Consider the following 14,750-nt stretch of genomic DNA (forward strand, 5'->3'; position numbering starts at 1 on the left):
AGAGCGGATGCTCTTGCTTCTGCTATGGCTTTGGCTACTGTTCCTAACATCAAGCAACAAGCTATATTATCACATCAATTTTTTCACCAAGGTTTTCGAGCTTTACGAAGGCAATTTGGTCTGTCCCATGCTGAAGCTCGTTCTATTGTAGCTGCCTGTCCTGATTGTCAGGGAATTCACACTCCGGCGTATTTTGGTACTAATCCCAGAGGTATACAAACTTTACAGATTTGGCAATCTGATGTTACTCATATTAATGAATTTGGCAGACAAAAATATGTTCATGTTTCTATTGATACTTATTCTCATGCTTTGGTAGCAACAGCACATAATGGAGAAACAGGAAAAGATGTAATTCGGCATTTCCAGAAGGCTTTCGCTATGCTCGGGGTACCTCACCAAATTAAAACGGACAATGGCCCGGCATATGCTTCACGAAAAGTTCAAACATTTTTTAATCTCTGGGGTGTTACTCATGTCACAGGCATTCCCCAGTCCCCCACAGGACAAGCAATTGTTGAGCGTGCACATGGCACACTGAAGCAGCAGCTTCAAAAACAAAAAGGGGGAATGGTTGGGGAACCACCACAGGCATGTTTAGATAAAGCAGTTTATGTTCTTAATTTTCTCCATTGTAGCGATAATTCTCCCCTACCTCCTCTTTTTCAACATTTCTCTTCTCTCTGTTCAACACAGAATTTACAAAAGGGTATCAAAGTACATGTTAAAGATTTAGTTACTGGTCAGTGGAGTGGACCATGTGAGCTATTAACCTGGGGAAGGGGTTATGCTTGTGTTTCCACAGATGCCGGTCCTCGCTGGGTTCCTGCTCGGTGTGTTCGGCCTGTATTGGAACCTGCCTCAGGGTGAAGGATGGGTGATCTCACAACCTAAACAAAATGTCTGGGTCACTTTAGCAAACATGACACATCAGGACACCTTGTGTCTCGCCACAGCAACCCCTGAGAATCCATTCTCTACATGCTTGGTGGGACTACCCGTGGACACCTGGCCGAACCCACTGCGGATCCCGAATCTCTGTGATTCTCCAAAAAGTTGTACAAAAAACTGGGATCGTGTGTATGCACATCTTTTGCCAGTCACCCAGGAACCCCAAGAGTTAGAATTATTAGGATCTGTAATGATGGATGCTTGTGTGTTCTTTAATTACTCTTATAGCAATATTGCTCATCAGGGTCGAAATGTTAATGCAACTAGTATTCTCTATCGTAATGCAACTGCGTGGTGTAATTATACTGCACCTAATGCTTCGCAATCTTCTGTTGTTCCTCTTGCGCTACCTCCTGGCGTGTTTCTAATCTGTGGAGATCGTGCCTGGGGAGGCATTCCATCTAAACTGAATGGAGGCCCGTGTAGCCTCGGACGCCTCACATTATTAACACCAAATATGTTAACGATTCTGAACATGACTCGAAAGCATAGACGAGTCCAAAGGTTTGCTCATCAGTTTAGCAGTTCCTGTCAAGATGACATCGAATTTTGGAATCGAGACCAGATTTTAACAGCCTCCATATTGGCACCAGGAGTTGGCGTTGCAAATGCCTTAAGAACTTTAAATAAGTTAGGATGTTGGCTTAGTAAGCAATCTAAGGCCACCTCTTTAGCTTTAAGTAACCTTCTAACTGATGTTGGTAGTGTTAGACATGCTGCGTTGCAAAATAGAGCTGCAATTGATTTTTTGCTTTTAGCACAAGGACACGGTTGTGATGAGTTTGAAGGGATGTGTTGTATGAATCTGTCCGACCATTCAGAATCCATTTTCAGTAGTATTCAACAATTAAAGAAGGGAGTCAGGAAGTTGACAGAAAGCGATGAATTAGATTGGCTAACAAAGATGTTCAAGGGTTGGGGATTGTCTGGATGGTTGGTATCTCTGCTCAAAACTAAGGGGGTAGTTATCTTGGTTGTGATAACTGTGCTCCTAATGTTGCCCTGTCTTTTCAGTCTTCTGCAAAGGGCCCTGCAGGGGGCGGCCAGGACAATATTTTTAGCACAAATACAAAAAGGGGGAATTGTCTGGGAATGTAACGAATCTACGGAATTCCTGACAGTTCGAGAACAGCGCGACCTCGAGCAGCTTGTAGTATATCCTTGAAGAGTCTGGAAAGATCCGAGAAGACCGGTACAAAAACAAGATAGTGATAAGAAGAACCGTCCTAACGAACTCACCAATCATGAATTGTTAGTTACTAACCAAACCAATCATATACTAACACATACTCTGGAGAAGGGGATAAAAAGGTGTGTTAGAACAATAAAGTAGCCATTTTGCGTGATCTATTACTTGTCGTGTCCGTCTCTACCGCGACATTCAAGGGGATCAGAAATGAGATCAGCCCATCTACTGCATCTGGGGGACTGCTCACGGGAAACTGGAGCAGCAGTTTTCCAAGAAGAATCCTCTTTTCTGGTTGCTTTTTCTTGCAACTCCTGTACCCGTGCATCCAAGACTGAGGTAGGTTTTCCATCCCACTTCCTCATGTCCTCTCCATGGTCACGCAGGTAAAACCACAGGTTAGCCCGTCGTGTGTACTTTCTCTCTCCTCTCTCTTGGGCAGAGGAACACTTACTCCCAATAACTGCGATGTGGGCCTGTACAGGTGAGGAGGAGGACAGATCCACTTTGAATTGCTGGAACTCTCAGGACAACTCCTCTACAGCTGAGACACAGGCCCGTAGGGAGGAAGAGAGACTTCCCTCGTATTGCCGGAGTTGGACAGCCAATTCATCCACCGTTTGTCCGTAGCCTTCTCTCCAGGACATTATTGCCAACGAGTTGGCATAGGTTGGTGGTGCACTTCGTAGAAACTTCCGCCACATGGGTTGTGTGCATTGGACCTCATCTGGATCTGTGGGTGACTGCACATTTCCTGGATCATTATAAATCACCTCCAGCACGGCCAATTCTCTCAGGTACTGGATACCTCTCTCCATGGTGGTCCACTTGCCTTGGTGACGTGTAACTTCATCCCTGAAGGGGTATCTTTCCTTTACACCTAACAGAAGTCGCCTCCAGAGGCTGAGGACTTGTGTTTTTCTCCCAATCGCCTTGTCGATGCCCCTTCCCTAGACAGAGATCCCAACTGCTTGGCTTCCTTACCCTCTAATTCCACACTACTGGCCCCATTATCCCAGCATCGGAGCAGCCAGGTAACAATGTGCTCACCTGGGTGGCGGCTAAAATCTTTTCGCATGTCACGCAACTCACTCATGGATAGGGATCGAGTAATTATTTCAGGTTCTGCCTCTACCTCCTGTTCTTGCGATGACCCTGGTTCATCTTCATCTCTCGCTAAGCGAACTGATTTCTTTGTGTGTTTCTTTTTCTGTACAGGGGCGACTGATACTGGCACAGGTTGGTTCTCTGGTTTAGCTGCAGTGTCTGTCACCGGGGTAGGGGTAGTCATGGTACCTGTTGTCGTGGTAGGGGCAGCCACGGTGCTTGTTGTGGGGGTTAGGGGCAGCCACGATGTCTGTTGTCAGGGTTTGGGTAGCCACGGTGCATGTTGTCCTGTTTTCCATCTTTTCCCCCTTTTCCCCCTGAGGGTGCTGCATAATATCAAGCAGTGTTTGGTAGATACTGGCCAGGGCCCAGCACAGTGCAGTGAGTTCTACGTCTTTGGAATAGCCACAGCATTTGTCTTTCAAATATTCTACCACTTCATGAGGGTTCTGTAGTTGTTTGGGAGTGAACTTCCAAGCCACTGGAGGTGAGAAGTTCTCTAGATACCTGCCCATATCCTCCCACATGCCGTGCCACCCATGAATATCCACCTTTGGGGGAGATCTCTTGGTGGTCCTCTTAAAGAGCCTTTTTGTAGCCCTAAACAAGACCTGAAACATATTCAGGAGGCATAGCACTAACAGAACACTGGCTTGCACATCCCAAGGATATTCAAAATTCTCGAAAGCTGTTGTAATTAGTCGGAAGGAGGAAAGGGAGGGGAACGAACGGGGGGAGTATCCCCCCCTAACTTCCCCATGGATGGGGTGTAATTACCAATAAAATCCGACAGAAGGTGCCCAAAGGATGGAAATGATATCACTGCCTCATACAGATACCAGCTTAACCTCATGACCAGTGATGTAATCATTTCACAAGTCGACATTGCCCAGTACAGCAAAATGATAATCCCAATCACTCTCCCAGAGATGAGATACGCAACTACAGGCAATACATAGAGCATATAAGAGCTTACAAATCGCCACCATGTAAACAAAAGAAACAACATTGTGACTAACATCTATTTTTCCAAGAAATGCGTATGACACATTTGTTTCAACACGCTCTGGCCAGATCTGTCGTTGTCTCAACCCTTTCTTCCCCACGTTGGGCGCCAAAAAAGGACTGTCGTGGTTTCAGCCCAGCCGGTAACAAAGGACCACGCAGCCGCTCGCTCACTCCTCCGCCCCCCTCCGGTGGGATGGGGAGGAGACGGAGGAGAGAAAAGAAAAAGAAACTGGAACCTCGAGGGTTGAGATAAAGGCAGTTTACTGGGACAAACACAAAGAAATTATAACAACAACAACGGCACTAATGAAAAAGTATACAAAAAGAGTGATGCACAGTGCAACTGCTCACCACCCGGGACCCGACGCTCCACCACTTCCCCCACCGAAAACAGAGACCACCCCCCGGCCACTCCGCATTTATATACTGAGCATGATGTCACATGGTATGGAATAGCTCCTTGGCTAGTTCAGGTCAGCTGCCCCGGCTATGCCCCCACCTCCCAGGTTCCTGTAAAAATTAACTCTATCCCAGCTGAACCCAGGACACCATGGCATCCACAGAGTTCAGGAAGAGTGGAGAGGATGAATGGGCTTATTAAGGCACAACTAATGAAGCTAATGGTAGAGACCAAAATGTCATGGGTTAAATGTTTACCATTAGCTTTATTAAACATCAGGACAAGGTCCCAGACTAGTACGAGGTTATCTCCCTATGAGATGTTATATGGAATGCCTTATTCCCATGGAATACCAATCCAACACCCCAAGGTTGAAGATGCATCTATCCATACCTACATAACTACCTTAGCAAATTCATAAGAGACAATCGCCAGAAAGGAATAATAGAGCAAACAGTCCCCTTGGGATTTCCTATTCATAAAATTGAGCCTGGGGACCATGTGCTGATTAAAACGTGGAAAGAAACATCTCTAAACCCCCGCTGGGAAGGTCCATTTCTTGTTCTTTTAACTACAGATACAGCCATCCGGACAGCGGAAAAGGGATGGACCCATTCTACTCGGGTTAAGGGACCGATCCACACTTCTCATTGGGAAGTGGCTAACAACTCAGAGGACTTGAAGGTTACTTTGAAAAGAAAGAACCAATGAGTAAACCTGTGACCATCAACTGTGTAAATCTAGATTATAATTGCTTATCATTTGTATGTTATAAGTATATAGTGTGTCAGGGAAAGTGGTGGAGTCATTGCCGTTACGGGTATTCCCCCAGAGGGGTTTGTCAGGAGTGTCACGATCAGGAAAAACAACTGACTAACAAGGCCTTACGCCTAAAGGTTTCAGTAGGGAAAAATTGAGAAGGATGCCACTGAGTGGTAAGAAATATTTGTAAAAGGAATACATCCCGAACGATATTGTTATCGTTCAACGAACTTTGCCCTAACGTAACAATAATAACTGACATAAATTGTAGAAAACGGTCGTGAGAGTGAGTTGCTACTTGTGGGAAGTAAAAAGATAAAAATTGGAGCGCTTACAAAATAAGACAGGCCAAGCAGCCTAACAAGTGCTCCCCTGAAGAATACATTTGCTGCCGAGAAGATGATACCCCCCGTTGCTCGAAGCAACCAAGTAGACGGAGGAGGCAGAAATGTACTGCTGTGGGGACTGTTAATGACGAGCTGCCTTAAATATGAAGCTACAGACCCATATAGTAAGCGCTACCAAGTTGAAAACACCCTAACGTTTCCCACTGACTGAACCTCACTCCACAATGACCTAAAGGATTTAAAAATTAAGGACACAAAAAGGCAAGGATCTTGGGGTATAAAAGAGACACCTTACGATGATATATTAAGTTGGGAAAATAATACCCACAATGGTCCATGGATACCACCACTGTTCCCTAAACGTTGGGATCAAGCTCTAATGCTTTTGCTTTATACAATTTTAGGCCCTAGAACTGTAAAATTATTAGTTTTGATATGGATGGGCTCAGTACAAGGGAAAAATCTCCACCAGCCATACGAATGGACTCTGTCAAGATGGGGAGATTCCGCAATGATCCAAAAGAAAATTACTGCAGGGTCCTCCAATTTTACTGCCTCACTTTGCACTCTGGCTCCCATAAGTCCATGTTTGGACCTAAGACCCTTTTATTTTTGTCCTAGTTCTAATCCAGGGAAGGGGTATTGCAATACGCCTAACCAATATTACTGTGCTTACTGGGACTGCGTTACTATTGCAAATGCTTGGACTCCCCCCACAAAGGACAAATTTTTGAAAGTAGAATGGGGACCACACACCTGTAAACCACCTAAGTACGACTGGAGTGGAGGATCAGTTGGTTATAGTGATTGTAGACATTTAGTCCTAAGTGTCATGTCACCAGAGGACCCCAAGTGGGTACTGGGAAAAACTTGGGGAGTCAGATATTGGGAGCATAACACAGACAGAGGAGGACTAATTCTTATTCAAAAGGGAGAAATCCCAAATTCTCAGGCCATAGGTCCAAATAAAATCATAAAAGGAGCCGAATCAAGCCCAAAGAAGGAACCTGATACAACTATATCCAACCTATCTCCTTGGACCTCAGAACCCACCCGAGGTAGCCATGTTGACCCATTATGGAAGTTAGTCCAAGCTGCTTATCAAGCCCTCAACCATACAAACCCTAATGCTACTGTTGCTTGTTGGTTATGCTATGACACTAAGCCTCCTTTTTATGAAGCCATAGGAATGAACACCCCTTATAACCTCACAAACCAGGCCAATGCCCTACAGTGCCGGTGGGAAGAAAGAAGAATGGGCATTACTTTAAAAGAAGTGAGGGGAAAGGGAATATGTTTAGGGAGAATCCCCCGTGCAAAAAAAGGGCTTTGTAGCTCATGGATAAAGAAGGTAAGCAAAACGACAGATAATAAGTGGGTCATACCGGGTGAAGGGGGATGGTGGATTTGCTCCAAAACAGGCCTCACTCCATGTCTGTCCATAAACATTTTCAACAAGAAAAAAGAATACTGTATCCAAGTTACAGTTATTCCAAGGATACTATACCATCAGGAAAGTAATCTGTATACCTACTGGGAAGATAGGGAACATAGAATCAGGAAGAGGGAACCCATAACAGCAATTACTATAGCCACTCTTATTGGCTTAGGGGTAACTGGGGCAGCAACAGGGATAACTTCCATTATACAACAAAATGAAGAGTTAACTTCTTTAAGGACAGCAGTGGATGAGGACCTGGAGCGAATTGAAAAGTCAATTTTGTATTTAGAAAAAACCCTTACCTCCTTGTCCGAAGTAGTTTTACAAAATAGAAGAGGGTTAGATTTATTATTTTTACAGCAAGGAGGGTTGTGCGCCGCTCTGGGAGAAGAATGCTGTTTTTACGCAGACCACACTGGGGTAGTTCGGGACTCCCTGGCCAAAGTGCGAGAAGGAATTGCCCAAAGGAAGCGAGAAAGAGAAACCCAACAAGGATGGTTTGAATCATGGTTTAACCAATCACCCTGGATGACCACCCTAATTTCAACCTTGATATTAGTTGCTAACTTGATATTACTTGATATTACTGCTAACCTTAACTTTTGGTCCATGTATTTTAAATAAAGTTATAGCCCTTGTTCAAAGTAGGATAGAATCAATCCGGTTAATGGTATTGAGACAACAATGTAATAACTTAGATGAAGTAAAAGAAATTGAATCAGAATCGGAAATTACTCCAATTAAAAGGACTCTTATTAGATTGGAAACACGAATTAATGCTGGTACCAAAAAGGAAAACGGGGGACTGTAATCGACAGGGAACCAAATTGTTCCCTGACATTGTGTAATTCGTGTTGAATTAAAAGCAGACAATAAGGCTTACATACCAAATTGGGAAGGGGGAAGAGACATATTGAGATGTAGCAGATGTCTTGTGTAAATAACAAGGCTTGCTTAAATGGTGCGTAAAGGTCACGGGAAAAGGGCAAGAGTTATAAATTACTAGATAAGGAGGGAAAAGACAACGGCTATAATTTACCAGATAAGGTGGTTAACTCTGCCAAGGCTGTACTTCTCCACATCAAAAGACATTCTACATCAAAAGACATTCTACATTGAGAAGATCGACCAAATCTGCCTAAGTAACAAACCTGCACGAGTGAAGAAAGAAGCAGGAGGACAAGGCGGAGACTTACAAGAAAGGGGTGCATGAACCGTATATAAGAAATGTAATTATAACATAAAGTTGCGAGCCGTTGGTAGAGCGCAGACTCCCTGGCCGCCCAGCGCTGCTTGCTTGCTATTCTAAATAAATATATTGTTATATAAAAAATTGGCTCTGTCGGTTTATAACAGTGGGACTACCCCCTGTGCTGCCCAGCTCTGAATGAACATACCTACTTTACAATCTCACTGATTGTGGAGTCTGTTTCCGCACATCAATTTGAGTTATTATAGGATTTTTCTTACAAGAAAAACAACTTTATTCATCATTTCTACTGTCAAACAGAAAGGATGTTCTCATGAGAAATTCTTGCTGCACTGTTAGATAAAGGCAAGGCCACGCAGGTGGCGTAATCACCAGTAACAAGTGGGAGCTGCCTGCGGACTCCTCCATTACAATGAGCTGGAGAAGTTTATCCTGTGTTCAAGGGATTTGTGCAGCACAACATAGGCCTGAAGGCCAACCTGCACATGCAGCATAGCACAGCACAGCACAGTCCTAGGCCTACTCAGGTTAACTGTTATATGAATCACTAACCCGTTGATGTACAATGGTCTTCCAGTCAGGATCAATAGACAGGATGAAGCCCCTGAACACCTGCAATACATCAACATCATCATTGTTATAGACGCTCGTGACAAATTGGAGGAGCCAATTTGTATTAAATAAAGGATTGAATTTATTAGCAAGTGATAAGAGAGCAAAACAGCGCTGGGTGGCCGGGGAGGCAGTGCTCCGCCAAAAGCTCGCAACTTTCTGTTATAGTTACATTCCTTTTATACAGTTTATGCACCCCTCCCTTGTCAATCTTCACCTTGTCTTGTTTCTCTCTTTTTTTTTTTCTTTGCTTGTGTAGGTTCATTATTGGGCGGATTCGGTCCATCTTCTCAAGGGGAAGTGTCTTTTTGATGTAGAATGTCTTTTGTTGTGGAGATATGTAGTCGTGGTAGAGTTAATCCCCTTATCTAGTAAATTATAGCTGTTGTCTTTCTCTTCCTTATCTAGTAAGTTATATTTGTTATTTTTCCTCGTGACTTTTACGCAACATTTAAGCACTTGGGGGTTTTTTGGGTTTTTTTTTTGTTTTCTTTTTTTTTTTTTTTTTTTACACAAAGCATTCGTTTAATCACAATGTGTGTCTTCCCCCTTCCCGATTAGTATGTAACTAAATTATCATATTGTTGTTTTAACACCATTAGCCGAATTGATTCTATTCTGCTTTGAACAAGGGCTACAATTTTTATCTAAAATACACGGATCAAAGGTCAAGATTAGCAGTAAGACTTTTAGGGGTAATTGTGGAGAATGTCTCTACCCCCATGTGCGATTTCATGAACAAAGTTAACCCGTTCATTACAATCCCCCCTTTTCTATTTTATCCTGATTTTGTTCATTAAATCGATCCAATGCTTCTTTTGCCCACTCGAGGATAGGAGGAATTCTTCCGTCCCCGATTTGTTCATATTGCTTTCGTAGTAGTATTAAGTGTGCAGTTTCTAAGCGTCTTTTAACAATAGTGATTAATTTATTAAAAATGCATGGTTTAAAAGTTAAGGTTAGCAGTAAGACTATTAGGGGTAATTGTGGAATCTTCCCATCTTGACAGAGTCCATTTGTATGGCTGATGGAGATTTTTCCCCTGTATCGAGTCCATTCATACCAAAACTAATAATTTTACATTTCTAAGGCCTAAAATTACATAAAGTAAAGACATTAGAGCTTGATCCCAACGTCTAGGGAACAGTGGTGGTATCCATGGACCATCGTGGGTGTTATTTTCCCAACTTAATATATTATCGTAAGGTGTCTCTTTTATACCCCAAGATCTTTGCCTTTTTATGTCTTTAATTTTTAAATCTTTTAGGTTATTGTGGAGTGAGGTTGGGTCAGTGGGAAACATTAGGGTGTTTTCAACTTGGTAGTGCTTACTATATGGGTCTGTAGCTTTATATTTTAAGGCAGCTCGTCATCAACAGTCCCCACAGTAGTACATTTCTGCCTTCTCCATCTACTCGGTTGCTTCGAGCAACGGGGTGTACTATCTTCTCAGCAGCAAATGTATTCTTCAGGGGAGCACTTGTTAGGTTGTTTGGCTTGTTTTATTTTGTAAGCGCTTCAATTTTTTTTTTTTTTTTTTTTTTTACTTCTCACAAGTAGCAACTCACTCTCACGACTGTTTTCTACACTTTATGTCAGTTATTATTGTAACAATATCGTTTGGGATGTATTTCTCTTATAAATATTTCCTACCACTTAGTGGAATCCTTTTTAATTTTTCCTATTAAAACCCTTAGGCGTAAGGCTTTGTCAGTCAATTGTCTTTCCCGATCATGTTACTCCTAAGAAACTCCTTTGGGAGAATACCCATAATGGCAATGGCTCCACCACTTTCCCTGACACACTATACACTTATGTTATACAAATGGATAGCAGTTACAATCTAGATTTATACAGTTGATGATCACAGGTTTACTTATCGGTTCTTTTTTTTTTTTTTTTTTTTTTTTTTTGTATCAGCACGTGGTTCCCAAGCTTAATTTTATGAACAGGAAATCCTAAGGGGAGTGTTTGCTCTATTATTCCTTTCTGGCAGTTGTTTCTCATGACTTTTAAGGTAGTTATATAGGCATGGATAGATGTATCTTTAACCTTGGGGTGTTGGATTGGTAACAAATTTGTTTCAACAAGTTCTGGTCAGGTTTGTTGTTATCTCAACCCTTCGCGCCTCACGTTGTGTGTCAAAATGGACTGTCGTGGTTTAACCCCAGCCAGTAATGAAGTATTACGCAGCTGCTCACTCACTCCCCCTCCATCCAGTGGGATGGGGGAGAAAATCGGGAAAAAGAAGTAAAACTCGTGGGTTGAGATAAGAACGGTTTAATAGAACAGAAAAGAAGTAACTAATAATGATAACACCAATAAAATGATAACTAGTAATAAAAGGATTGGAATGCACAAATGATGCGCAGGGTAATTGCTCACTATCCGCTGACCGACGCTTAGCCAGTCCTCGAGCGGCGATTCCCTGCCCCCCCACTTCCCAGTTCCTTTACTAGATGGGACGTTACATGGCACAGAACACCTCGTCGGCCAGTCCGGGCCACCCGCCCCGGCCGGGTCCTGTGTCAACCCCCCCGCGTTCCTCCAGCCCTCTTGCCGGCCAGGTATGAGAAGTTGAAAAATCCCCGACTACAGTCTAAACACCACCGAGCAACAACTGAAAACATCAGTGCCATTAACATACTTTGTATATTGAACTCAAAACACAGCACTGTATCAGCTACTAGGAAGACAGTTAACTCTATCCCAGTTGAAACCAGGATACTTCGGTAATTCAGTGAAATCAATTTGTCTTTTCTCAAAAGGTCTATAAGCCATTTTTCTCTTTCCTGTGGCTGCTTGTTGATTGATTTTTAAAATATTATGAATGTTTACTAGGGTTCAGTATATCTCTGCATATTAGTATTTTATATGTCATATTCCATAAGTAACTCTTTAATAGACAGTTTCACATTCATTATTGACAAGTTAAGTAGTTTTGTGTATATATAAATTTTCATTTGTCTTAAGTTAATAAATTTAATGAAATATTTTTAAAATATGTACTACAACAACTATAAAAGTATTTGGAAAAAGATGCTGTTATAAATACCTGTGAGACAACCTATAACAGCCATATGAATTGGTTTTTACCTTAATCGCTTACAGTCCTTTTTCAAATCAAGTAAGAAGCAAGTAACTAGTTTAAAAGTCATACATTTTTAACAACTTGAAATGAGTATTACTTTTCAGATAGTTTAGTAAAGTCTTTGAATTTTGCCTATAAACACAATTAGGTATTAACACAGGACTGTATAGTGTTTATATTCTTATTAACCTGCCAACAGGAATAGTTTATTGGCAACCTTAAATATTCAGAGGCAAAACACAATTCCTTGTCACAGAAGTTTTACAGCAGAGTAACATATTTTACTCTTAGAACTATTATATAGGAACATAAAGAAGATTACTATGTTACTTTTGGTGATCTGAGTCCTCAGGGCTGTTTCCTGGGTCTCTCTATTTGACAAATTATTTTCTCTGATTCGGTAATCTAAGTTCTCTTGATGTTCTCTCGTGTACTATTGTTAGCTCTTTTGGTTTTCTTAATGTTCTTAAAATTTTTCTTATTAATTTCTGATGTATAAGATTTCTTCCTTGAGTATTAATTAAACCTTTTTCTTTTTAAATTTTTCCAAAAGTGTGAACTACTCCATATGTATTTTTGTAATCTGTAAATATAATCTCCCTTTTTTTTTTTTTTTAACTAATTCTAGGGCCCTTTATAGGGCATACAGCTCACAAGCCTGAGCTGACTATGATGGGTTTAGAGGTCCTGATTTTACAGGTTTTAGGTCCTTATTAATTATTGTCTCACTTTAGTCTGGGTCTCAATTACCTCTAAGCAGTTATGTTGTGATTTCTTTGATGGTTTTCCAAACAAAATGTGTTGGACTCTGAGCTGAGGTTACTCTCAGTTTTAAATTGGGGGAGTTAATTAATATTGTTTCATATTTTAGGATCCAGCTATCTGTTAGCCTTTTTTTTTTTTTTTTTTTTTCACTTTCTGTTGTAAACACTTCTGACATTATGTGGAGTATACACCTTTAAAGGGGTACTAAAGGTAATCTTTCTAACTTTTTCTGTTAATAACGCCGTAGTGACTGAAGCTTGGAGACAAGTAGGCCATTCTCTACTTACTGGATCAAGTAACTTAGAACAATAGCTCACTGGTTTCTTAATTCCTGCCCAGTTTTGAGCAAGGACTATTTACATACAAAAAAGTGTTGTTGTTTTTTTTTTTTTTTGTGAGGCTTAATACAGGTGTCTGTATTAATGCCCTTTTTATTTTCTGTAATTTTTGATCATCTTTTGTAGACCATTTAAGTTGGTTATTAGTTAATTTCACCTTTTCACTGTAGTTTTTAAGTCATGGTTTACAATATCTTAGTAATCCCAATATTTGTCGAATTTTCTTTTTAGTTTGTGGGGGTTTTACAATTTCATAGTCGTTTCTTGGGTTCCTTCTTTAGTTTCTCCTGTTATTAATAGATCATCCACATAATGTAATAACTTGACTTCTCTGGGTAGAAATGAATTCTTGTAAAATTTTCTCTAAAGTTTGTCCAAATAGATTTGGTGACTCTGTGAACCCTTGTGGTAGCACAGTCCATCTTAATTGTTTTCATGGATAGCGATACAGCAGTCGCACAGAAAGCCCCACTCTCTTTGGCTGTTTACAGAGTTGACTTTCATTACAGCCCCGCGGCGCGAGGAGAGGCGGCGGCCGTTGCCGGGGGGGGGCGGGCTGCCGCCGCCGCCGCTGCTGCCGCTGCTGCTGCAACAAAGGACGTTGTCCGCTGCCACTGCAGCGCCGGCTCCACCGCGACCGCACGGAGCCGGACTCCTCTCCCTGACCCTAAACGCTCAAGTTCAGTTTCAAAACCAAACCCCTTCTTAACAAACCGTATTCCGCCCCAGGGAGCCAGAGTAAATCACCAAGGGCCTCAAGAGGTTTCCCTTTTGCACCTACAATATTCACGGTGTTCCCAGCAAGGGTGTAGCCGGAGGGCAGCCCTTGAACGGTGGATCCTTCGGCCCCTGCATCCACCAAAAACTGCACTCCCTCCCGTTGGGGACTCAACTTCAATTCCACTCGGGGCTCCGTAGATGTTCCAGTCCCCAATAAGCAGAGCCCCTGACCCCCCCATTCTCCTCCAAACATTTGTTCATCCTACTGTTTCCTTCCACAACTCTGCTTCAAGTGCCCTCTCTTCTCACAACAATAGCATTCAACTCCTGCTTCTCTACTTTCCAGTCCAATCGTCTTTCCTCATCTCCACCTACATACACCCCCTGAGTCTCTCTCAACAACTCATCTAACCCTTTGTCCTGCCAGTCTTTTAACTTCTCTAATTTCTCTCTTATGTCCACTTACGATCCAGCCACAAACCGTGTCCTCAGCAGGGCTTGACCCACGGCTGCACCAGGGCTAACTCCAGAACACAACTGCAAACCTCTCTCCAACCTTTCCAGCTAGTCAGTCAGAGCTTCATATCCCCTCTGACACTCACCGAAGGCTCCATTTACATCCTGACCTCCGGGAACCGTTTCCCGCACTCTTCAAATCACCATGTCTTTCAAATCACTCACACTCTGTCTATCTCCCGCAACCTGACGGTTCCAACTTGGTTTCTGTAGGGGCTATTTCACATCTCCCTGGGGCCTATGTTGATGTCTTTGGTCCCAGTGTCTCATCTGTGATCTCCTAATAATATCCCTTT

This window comes from Accipiter gentilis, chromosome W, assembly GCF_929443795.1.
Source record: "Accipiter gentilis chromosome W, bAccGen1.1, whole genome shotgun sequence".
NCBI classification, from domain to species: Eukaryota; Metazoa; Chordata; class Aves; order Accipitriformes; family Accipitridae; genus Astur; species Astur gentilis.